The 11734-nt window shown below is 38.9% G+C and overlaps 1 non-coding gene across 1 annotated transcript; it reads left to right on the top strand.

Annotated features, from left to right (window-relative positions):
* Positions 1-314: 314 nt before the first annotated feature.
* trnat-cgu (transfer RNA threonine (anticodon CGU)) lies at positions 315-386 on the top strand. The gene has a single exon. It is a non-coding gene; the product is annotated as a tRNA-Thr (tRNA).
* The last annotated feature ends 11348 nt before the right edge of the window (positions 387-11734 follow it).

Below are 11734 nucleotides of genomic sequence, written 5' to 3'. Positions count from 1 at the left end.
TTGGTGGAAAAGCGGTAAGGCAAAACCAATGACTGTGGGTTTGACCCCATCCATGCTCTTAAACACACATTGATTGAGAGATAAAGCAAAAAAATTACAAGAAAAAATGATTGTCTACCCATACAATGTTTGTGTTGTCACACTGAGATTTTGACAAATGATGATAAATAGGTGGCCAATTCAGAACTTAAAATGTACCTAAATAGTTATAGTAGTTTGGAAAGAAACTTATTCACAAATGATCCAATAGTTTTACTCTGCTCGTTTTTGTTTTATCAACCATTTTTGCAGTGTTTTTTTTGAAGAGTAAGAGAGGCATGGTGGCCAAGTGGAAAGGCGTTGGTCTCGTAAACCAAAGAACATGGGTTCAAACCCCATCCATGCCTTTAAATGCTGTCATAGTCTGTATAAGTATGTGGTACATTAGTCAACGCCAGTGTCCCTATTACTTCATCAAAACCTCAAGCATACTATATTTTCAACATTTCTACCCATAAAATGTCTATTACCTTTGTGTTACCACACTGAGATAGTCATCTGCCGTGAGTCAACAAATTGTGTTTTGTTCTCCTGATCTCCAACCTTTCCCCACCCACAATTTCAGGTAGTTCATACCATCACATTGACGTCAAATTGGTGACAACTTCATAACTTTAAATGTAGCTTAATAGTTATAGCAGTTTGGACGGACTATCAAAAATTTGTCTCAAATTAATCAATACCTTCTTACCTTACAAGTCTTTTTTCTTTTTTTTTTTTTTTTAGAATCGAGGGAAAAAAGGTGTGGTGGCCAAGTGGTAAAGCATCGGTCTCGTAAACCAAAGATATTAGCCACCATAATATGTGTTACACTGGTCAAGGCCAGTGTGCCTCTTACTTCATCAAAACCTCAAGCATACTAAACACATATTTACATTGAAAGCAGTTTTTGAACTGTGGATGGCCTATTTTGCAGTGTTGTCTACAATCAGTAAGCGAGGCATGGTGGCCAAGCAGTAGTCTTCATGATCATGGTTCAACCCATTTTTGCAGTCTTTTTTGGACAGGGCAAAAAAGTGGGATTGGTCTAGAAGAACAAAGATCATGGGTTCAAACCCCATCAATGCCTTTAATTGCTATGGCATGCTGCTATAAGTGGTGCAGTGCTCAACTCTAGTGTGTTTGTTGCTTCTAGAAAACAAACTTGACCTTTTAAAGCAGTGGCTGAACTTTCGGAAACTCATTGATCAGTGTTGTTTGCAGTGTCCTCAGTCAACAAATTGTGTTTTGTCTTCCAGATCTCCTTCTCATCTCCTAATGGAGGTTGTAGTTCATTCCCTCACATTGATGACAAATGGTTGACCAATTGTCAAAAATGTAATTTTTTTGTAATTTTAGTGTTAAATGAATCAATACCGTCTTACTCTGCAAGTCTTTTTTTAACAGCACTGAAACAAGGAAAGTTTATTTGTATAGCACAATTCATACACAAATTAATTCAATGTGCTTTACAGAATAAGAAGGACATTAAAATCACACAAATCAAAACATAAATAATCACATCCCTGCCATTAGGTTTAAATGCCATGATATGTGAAAGTTCTCTGCTGTATAAGTATACAGTGGCTTTTCTTATAAATGGGTGGTGGTCATGGCAGAGTTACAAGTTCCCTGTGGCGTGTGGAGTTGCAGACCAGTTTCCAGTTGCTGACCAAAAAAAGTGCAATCACTCCATTAGTTTACTGGTGCCAGTCATGGAAATGGTTCCTATCAAGTACAAGGCACAGAGCCACTTCACAAGCCTTGCATTTCCATCGTGTACATTGCCCCTACCCTCATTTTTCTCGGCAATACACAGATGTCAGTCATCTATATGACTTGCTTTCTGCAGTCTTTCTGCACAGAGGTTGGAACAGGTAAGCAAATGTTACTCCACACAACTGTGCAGTCAGTCCCTGCAGGAACCCCTTGTGTTTCATATGAGTCTGCCCCTTATCCTTACACAAGTCCTTGTGGAGAATGTAAGGATTTGTGGCAGCAATGTCGAGAAAATTATGAAAAAAAAGGGTCTAGTACCAATGCATGGTGGTGTGATGGATGGAGTAATACTGGCCCACTCCTCCAGGTGTTTGTTGTACTCTGGCACTTGTTTTGGGAATGGAATTGACCTTGTCCCCCATCTACCATCCTGACACTTGAAGTGCCGAACCACTGTGAATGATGGTGCACCCAGATACTTCTTGAAAGTCCAAGCAGGCGATCTGTTATCCACCGAATAGTGCCCCTTGGATCCTTCTTTGTCACAGCTTTTTTTTTTTTGTGTGTGGGGGCAGTCCTTCCTGTTCTCTCTGTAGATACCAAGGTGCCAACTGGTTGTATCTGAAGGTCCGGGACGTGGAAATGCGGTGCCCTCATTTGTTTTTCACTCTTCCACTTGTTATTTTCTTCCTTCCTCTCTTTGGTGTGGTGGTTGGGTCAGGTGACTTTAGAATTCATACCAAAGAAAGGTTTATACAAACAATGTGTAAATACACATTAAGCATGCAACTACTGTGTATTTACACCCATTTACAAGTGTTACATGAAATTTTCTCTAAATAGTTGTTTACTATCGTTTCTTCATTTTCTAACATTATATTCACCACTTACACTACAGCAAGATCAAAACCCTCCAGGTAATCCAGCTCATTATTGACGTAAAAGCTATACACATCTGACACTGCATCACTGTCCGGTTCCGTAACCATCGCCGCAGCCTCCTACAAAGAAAGCGGATACTCCACGTATCATATCTGCTGTCTTTCTTTTTGAATTCTCGGAGCTCCGTATCCTCACCCTTAAAACACCAAATGCCTTGGTGTACACACACTTCAATGCTTGGCACTAGTGCCGTGGCATGTATTTGTGGAGTAAAATTTATAAAATTAGCAAGGGATGCGCAATTATCAATTATTATCCTTTGCTTCGGGTATTTTGTGTTTGGTGATTGGGGACAACACTGGGGAATTTGGGAAGGATACCTGTTTATTTGCATTCCTCTTTTAATTATTATTATTATTATTATTATTATTATTATTATTATTTTATTCTGCAATGTTTCAGATAGTTTTTAACTGTCTACCTCTGGTGACAGAACTGTTGAATAGTTACAACCTCAGACACTACTATGGTGTCCCCTTCCGATAATGCATCCCCAATATCCCCAGTCCTCCATCTGAAATTATGACATATTTAAAATGTTGTCATGAGAAAGAAATGCATGTTCACTGCATGATCTCTTGATGAGTCGAAAGAGTGGACTTGGAGAATGCAAATACAACAGGGGAAAGCAAGAAAATGGTTGTATCCAGATAGAGCCGTGACCTTTCAATGGGCTTCTCAGATAAGAATAGGAAAGGTTAAGCCACTGATTTCTCTTGGAGTTTGTGGAGACAATAGACAAGATACTGTAAAAAAAAAGAAATGTGTGCGAAGTAGAAACCACCCAAACTAACTATATCCACATACTCTGCATCATCTTGTATTATTTTTTGCAATCTGTCCTAGGCAGTGTCTGATGGGTTGTGCGCTCTCTAAACAGCCATACGATTGATTATTTGTACGATTTTGATATCTTGAAAAAATGGCCACCATATCACAAGCTTGGTTACTGGATAGATAAGATAAGAGATTTTTTGCAAATGTATTTATATATATTTGAGTGTTAATGACATTAATGTTTAGGAGCAAAAATGTGCTTCACTCTTGAACTGTTGACCTTGAAACACCAATCAGAAACGTGCATGGATTTTATAATTTGCTAACCCTAACCCTAACTCTTTGGTGCACCAGGGCCGCCCCAAGTCTTTAGTTCTTGAAACAAAATTTTAATTGTGAAGTTAATTTGCATCAGTAAAATGTCCAGCAAGACATGAGGAGTTACCATCCTCTCTTAGATCCTTGGGGGACATCACAGCATCACCTACTGCACTACAATAACAAAATCGAAGTAAATCCCATGTCCATAAAGATATTACAAAACATGGAAAAGAGGGCAAAAAGTCCCCATGTTATTCATCATGAATCAGCTTGGCTTTGGTTGGTAAAGGAACGGTGTCCTTCACTGAATAAGATCTTCCCCCGGCTCCTCACTGGTTCAACTATGGTACCCCATGCAGCCATCCCGTGGGCTGAAACCGAGTGCCACGCTGGAGCTCAGGTATCACACATGAACAACATACTCACAGACACACTGTACAATTGTGCGGACATATCCACTGACACATTGGCTTCAATGACAGATAGCTGTCAGATTTTCTCTTTAAAACCTTTAACTTGCATGAAGGTCTTTAATGCATGCCATTCCATAGACCCAAAGAAGTCCACAGGAACTGATGACTTTGATGCCAAACTTCTATTACCAGCTCCTCCATATTTAATTCAACTACTATTGCATATTTTTAATTTATCAATTTAAATTGCAGTTATACTAGAATTATGGAATGGTACTGGTAAAGGTGGGACAACTAAAAATGTAAATAATTTCTGGCCAATATCTAAATTACCTTTTAGAAAAGTTAGTTGCAAATCATGTTATTATTTATTTAAATAAATGCAAGTTTTATCAATCAAGTTTCAGAAAAAGTCATAGTACAGTCACTGCAACCAGAAAAGTTTTAAATGTAATTTTCACAAGTCTTGATGACAAACAAGATTGTGTAACACTGTTTATTGATCTAACTAAAGCTTTTGATTCAATAGATCATAAAATCCTGTTAAAGTGCCTGAAGCATATCAGATTTGACAATGCTACATTAATTGCTTCGAAAATGATCTGGAATTATCTGGAAGCTGGATGAAATTTTTGTTCAAAGTTTGAATCAGAAGAAAGGGGTGGGATTAAATAAGTGTACACTTCTTCCCACATCCCTTTTGAGAATGTTCAATGTTTGTGGATGATATTTTATTTTATTTTATGGACTGTAATGGACATATACTGCATGATATCTTTCAAACAGAACCCAGGAAGAAGTAGCCGATCATTCCGGGTCATTTTGGTGAAATTGCTTTTGTTCTGACCTCTCCAAATTAAAATAATCACGACTATTGAACCCTCAGTAGTAACTGCACTAGTTTGGGGTCTTTGTAAAGGTAACACCCTATAGTTTTTCCCACAGGTGTCATAATCACTGTAAGTTTGTCTACTGAGCATTTATACACTTTGGAACACACATAAAAAATAAAAAAATTCTCATCCTTGCCAAACATTTTTTGTGAAAATGAAGGTGTAGAAAACTGCAGTAGGGAACTGGGGCCAAAAATACACTATATCTCAACCGACAAGATTGTTGACCACTTACATTTCAAATTTGAGGTCAATACCTATAAAAATGAGTTTTACAATCATTTTATCATGATTAAGTCCAGGCCTCTCCAAACCTATCTCTCCAAACCTATCTGCACACCCAGCTGCTCTATTACTGTACATTTATATATAAAATCAAAACACAATATAAAATGTATATTTGTATATAAAATACAGTCAAAACAAGTGGTATGGGTCAAAATAAATATATACAAATATATTTTACAATATATTGTAAAATATATTTGTATTAACATATTTAACATATTTTTATATTACAAACCACACATTGAAAACAATCAACAAACACACACACTTCAAAATGTAAACAAACACACACTGGAAACTAAGAACACACTGTACATGATTGTACAGTGAGACAGTCATTCTGTGACAGTGGCTAAGTGGTTAGAGCTTTGGTCCCACAACCCGAAGGTTGGAGGACCAATTCAAGTCCCACAATTTCTGTCATTGTGTCCTTAGGCAAGACACTTCACCCAAGTGGTGTGTACGTGATGATTGGTGGTGGGGGGCACAGATTGGCATTAGCTAATGCTAATGATTACACATGATACACATTTGACCCACAATTAAGTTAATAGCAGAATAAGCCATGCTTACTGATCAGGAACAGCATCCAGTCCAATCAAAACATAAGGTCCCTCTACTCCTCAGTCCACCATGAGGTCTTCACTCGGTTCCACGAACCACTCCGGGTCCGAAATGCCTCTAGTTTAACTTCTACAAACATCCACAGTGTCCTCGGTCACGTACTTCCTCGGTCATGTTTAAAACGCAAAACTGCTACGTAAAATTACGCACTAAGCGTGCGTAATTTTACGCGCAGATCTTTATATCCAGTCTCGTCTTTTTACGCACGCAGCAAACTCCGTCTGTTTACAGTAAACCACTGCATGTCACGCATCAGCGTGTTCCGCAGTTCATTGCTTTAAGAGGAAAACATCACTAAACATGTGTAATGTAACAGCTTGATTCTACAAGGGGGAGAGTGGGGCATACTCTTTCAGTCATCTGTAGCTCTCATTCACTGTCCACGGCTCCAGCAACCCACAGCCCCCACCTTATTGGCCACCTTTGGTGTCAATCACAAGCTAACAAGTTTGTTTTGCGATGAGGAACAAAGTTGGCGCTGTCAGAAGTTTATTATGCCTGAAACTGACAAAAGAAATGCAGAGAAGTGACGGAACAGATTTCACTTTCCTGCAGCAGATTGGACATGGAGGCTCTAACTTCCTTTGTGGACATAATTTCTTGACTGGATTATATTCTCTGGACCTTTACGGAACGAATGAGACCAACTTTGTGTGAATATGTTGATCTTTGACAGAACCAGAGCGCTCAATGGTAAGTGAAGTCCAAATCCACATTTCTGACTTCTCTGTAAAAACGGCTTTCCTGTCAGCACTATGGTGATTAGAGGTGTAAATGGTTTACATATTCAGAAAGATGAATGCCGTAGCTTTCATTTGATGTGTAGATTGTTTGTGTGGGTGATGCAGAAATACACGTACATTGCTGTAAAGTTGTAACGTAAAGGCAACGGCCCGCGGGCGCAGGTGGTTCATTTTAAATATATATTTTTTTACTCTAAGCAAATGAGTGCCCCTGGGTTCAATTTTGGGCCCCCTACTTTTTACAAAATGTATTTATTTATTTTTTTCAGTTGGTTGTAATTTAAGGGAAATCATCATACATTACTGTGCAGATGATGCTGTTTTGTATGAGTGCAACACAATTTGTATTAAATCCAAATTCCCACAAAAGTCTTACATTATCATTGAATGCAAATGAAAACTAATTATATGATTAAAATAAAAATAAATAAATATATAATTATGTGCAAGCTACAAGTCTTTATGCACTAAATGGCACATATATATATATATATATATATATATATATATATATATATATATATATATATATATATATATATATTTATTTATTTATTTATTTATTTATAGGACTACTTGACAGACTGCCTGCATATCTCACTTGCTTGTTGAACTTTGATACAGGGACGTTAATACAACATCCCATGATTGTCGATGTCTAAAAACCTGAAACTGGGAAAAAAAAAGGTCGTGGATATTTTGTTTTCCAAAAATGGGTTACTAATGCACTATTTTAATTTTTTTAATGGACTTATGTAGTTATTATTTTGTTTGTTTTTGTGTGTAGTTTTGTATTCTGCGCTCATGAAAAAGAGAGTCTGTCATAGTCTAGGCTCTCCCGTTATGAATAAAGATAAATTAAATTAGGCTTGGTGTTAATAATAAGTGAGTGATACATGAGGTGAGTGACAAATGGGCCACCCCACAATAGCCCCTTGGGCAGGGCCATCTTAAGGTATCAGTTGAGAGATCCTGCATGCTCCCCGAAACATCAATATTTAATAGTTTAATTTACTTTCCAAGGGAGAAACATGTGTCTTTCCCCAGACCAAATATATTGTATACACTGCTCTTGAAGTCAAAATAAGTTTTGTGTGCTGCCTGCATTTAATTATAAGCATTCTTTTAGTCAGATAAACAGGAAGTGCACTGTTAGCATACTAATTGTTGTTAGCAGCAAAACTCTCTGGCCTCTGAAAGTTGTCAAAAATTATTTTTGTGAACTTAGGACAGTACTCCTCCTCTGTGTATCCCTTAGAGTACGGTGTGACACAGGGTTTTTCATTAGCCCCAGCTCTCTTTGCTCTGTACATGCTTTTGGGTGATCTTTTTAGAAAGCACAGTGTGGCATTTCATTGTTTTGTAGATAGCATTGAAATATATCTGCCAGTGACCGCCAATGACAGCCAAACCACAATAAAAGCTCTGCAGGATTGTCTCAGGGATCTGTAGACTTGACTGAGCAAAAACTTTCTGGACTTAAATCTAAATCCAACTGAGATTGTGGTCTTTTGCCAAACTAACTCACTCCTTGAGCATGACATTGTGATTGGTCCTCTGTCCTCTTATTGTCGACTTTTGCTTCCTGCTTCTGAAGAGTGTGGACACAAATCTTTCTTGCTCCTGCTGCTTCCTTCTTTACTTAGCTTTTTAATCATTTTACCTCTTCCAGTGCTGGGAGAATAGTTAAGTTTTTATTATTTTCTTTTAAGTAACAACAATAGAAGTGTACTTTCAACTTAAACCTGAGTGATATGGTGTCTTTTCAAAAACTTTGTAAAGACAAGAATACCAAGCCAACGCAACAAGTGATAAAAGACAATGCTAATATACAGTACTTACATCACCCAAAATACAGCTTACAAACAGATTTTTACCACTGTCACATGATGTTGATGTTAATATACACACACATTTTATTTTATTTTTTTTATTGTCACAAAACAAGACCAATGAAGTTGGCAAAAGAGTGCAGGCAGACCAAAATCCAAACAAGCTCCTATCCCAGTTACACAGTTTCTGAGATTACAAAAGTACTGCCAAAAGTGCTGTCAACACACCAAGGAATTAAACAGCTAATTGTGCATGTGGGTGCAGTTGACACCAGAATGGAACAGACTGAAATCTTGAAAGGGGATTTCATTAAATTATTCAAAGAGCTTGATAAAGTGGACGTTAAGACATTCATCAGTGGACCTCTTTATTTTTAACTTTATTTATTTTTTTACATTTACCCAGCTGTTTCAGCTGAACACATGACTGTTCAACATGTGTGCGGTCAGAGGACTGCACTACATTGAGAACTTTGACTTATTCTGGAAACGAGAGGACCCGTTCAAGGGAAATGGTCCGCACCTGAGCAGAGGTGGAGTGAGAGTTCTAACAGATAACCTCCTCCACGCTCTGAGACACCGGCCTGGACAGGGTCCTGAGCCAGTGAGAGCCAATGTGTCAGCACCACCAGCAGCACCACAATTGCCACAACCACCTCCTCCAGAGAAGGAGTCATTACCAGCACCACAACCAACTCCCCCAGCAAGAGATTCAGCAGCACCACCATCTCATCGAGAGAACAAGTCAGCACCACCACCACCTTCACAAGTGAAGGATTCATCTCTAGTGTCACTTCCCCCAGAGCCCTTGTCACAGGCCTTGAACCTGTCTGTGACAGCTCCAACAGAGATTTCAGTCTGAGCAGCACCCCCATCATCTCCCCTGCCCGCAGACCAGCCCTTGATCCCCTTCCCTCTAGGGACTCTTCACTCTCCTTTTCCTCCCCATCTTCACCCATGGCCCTTCCCAACCAACTAGAAAGCCCCATCAGATCAGGAATTAAAATGGCTCCCCTCACACCCAATATAGCACGATCAAAAGTTCTGGCATCAGCTATGCTGAACTCTTCCTTATACTCCCTGACTTTCACCTGGTCCCCTCACCTAAACTCTTTCCTGCTCCACCTCCCTGGCCCTTAATTGGTCCCCAACCCACACTCTCCCCTGCATGCCCTTCCTTGCCTTCCCCCAGAGCTGTTATCACCAAGAGCTAGGACATACAGGGCCTCTGCTGTCCCAGAACATACAGTCATGATAAAAATAATATTATGCTGAGCCCTGTGATGGAGCTATATCTACAGTTCCACCACATAGACTACAATCAGAGAAATTTAGTTCACGTTCCCCGTGAGAAGATAACTTCTAGTCCTACTGAAACTAAGCTGAAATTTGCTGTGCTCAATGTCAGATCTTTACGTAACAGGTCATTTTTTATTAATGATTGCATCTCTTCTTTTAAATCTTGACTTTGTTTTCAACCGAAACATGGCTAGACAAAAACACAACTAATGCAATTCTATTGGAATCAACTCCACCCAATTTCAAATTTGAAAACTAAAACATGTGCAAACAAAAAGGGTGGTGTATGTTTATTTTTTTTTCAAGATAATTTAGTTACTCATAGGTTGTCATTTGGGGTATTTTCATCTTTTGAGTATGTTTCCTTTAAAATGGAGCTACAACAATCCCCCTCCATACTCTACTTAGACAGTGCTGGGGAGGTTTGTATATGACTAAGTTTTATTGATGATTTTACTGAGATGCTTTCAGTCGTATGCACAGACTTTGATGGTTTAGTCATTACAGGTGATTTTAATGTACATGTGGATAATGTGTTTGACAGAAGAGCTCAGTTCTGTCCTTGAAACCTTTGGTCTGACTCAGCATGTCAGTGAGCCCACCTGCAGCAGAGGGCACACTCCTGACCTGCTCATCACAAAAGGAGCAATTATTTCAAATGCCAGTGTGGTGGATGTTGCTCTGTCTGATCATTTCTGTGTTTTCTTTGACCTGTATTTGATTCCTAAACCAGCGGCTGGTCCTGCTGTTGCTCGAAGGAGACACAAATAAATGATAACACAGATGCAGTGTTTATGGAAATGATACAGTTTCGAAAATGCCTCATGTTCTAAAGTTGATGATTTGTTGAACTCTGTAACTTCGAGTGTTTTCAATGTTATAGACACCAACATTGCCACGATGAAGATTAAAGTGGTTAAAAATAAGCATGGAGTAATGATGACTTGGTCAGGGCACAGAAAAGGAGGGCCGAGTGGGAATGGCGCAAGTTAAAGCTCCAGGTTCATTATGAGATTTACAGAGAAAAGATGTATAGGTACAACCACACTTTATGTTGAACAAGGGATAGGTATTTTTCAGACATTATTGGAAGTTGCAGTAACAACTCCGTGTCCTGTTTGCAACAGTAAACAGATTAACAATAATCATCTTGCTCCGCTGCCCTTAGAACGAATTTCCACATCAAGTGCAATGAGTTTGCAGTATTCTTTAATGATAAAGTTCAGTGCAGTAAAAATTCGATCAGTTCCAAAACGCTAATAACACCCCTGCAGCCACTTAGACATCGACTCACTTTGCACCTATAACTGAAAAAACTGTCAGATCATCATCAGTCTGAGTTCATCTACATGCTGCCTTATATGTTACCCACTAAATTTCTAAAATCTGCTCTCAACAGTTTACTAGCACCACTCACTTGTATAGTTAACATGTCACTTCAATCTGGAACATTCCCAAGAGCATTAAAAACTGGGAATACCAAGCCTCTCCTAAAGAAAAGTTGTCTTGATGCCACAATATTGGGCAATTTCCGACTGATTTTAAATCTGCCGTTTTTAGGCAAAGTCCTCGATTAAGTTGTTTACAAACAGCTTATTAACTTCTTCCAAATTGACAACTCCTTTAATGTCTTCCAGTCAGGTTTTAGAGCCCACCACAGCACAGAGAATGCTCTTGTCAAGGCGACAAATGATATTCGCATGAACACTGATGCAGGCAAAGTCTCTTTCTTGATCCTGTTAGATCTGAGTGCTGCCTTTTACACTGCCGATCATGGGATCCTCTTACAGAGACTAGAGGACTGTGTGGGCATCTCTGGTACAGCACTAAACTGGTTCAAGTCCTATCTAGAAAACAAGGAGTCC

This window comes from Periophthalmus magnuspinnatus, chromosome 10, assembly GCF_009829125.3.
Source record: "Periophthalmus magnuspinnatus isolate fPerMag1 chromosome 10, fPerMag1.2.pri, whole genome shotgun sequence".
NCBI lineage: Eukaryota > Metazoa > Chordata > Actinopteri > Gobiiformes > Gobiidae > Periophthalmus > Periophthalmus magnuspinnatus.
The sequence above is the reverse complement of the archived record's forward strand: the minus strand, read 5'-3'. Positions and strand labels throughout refer to the sequence as shown.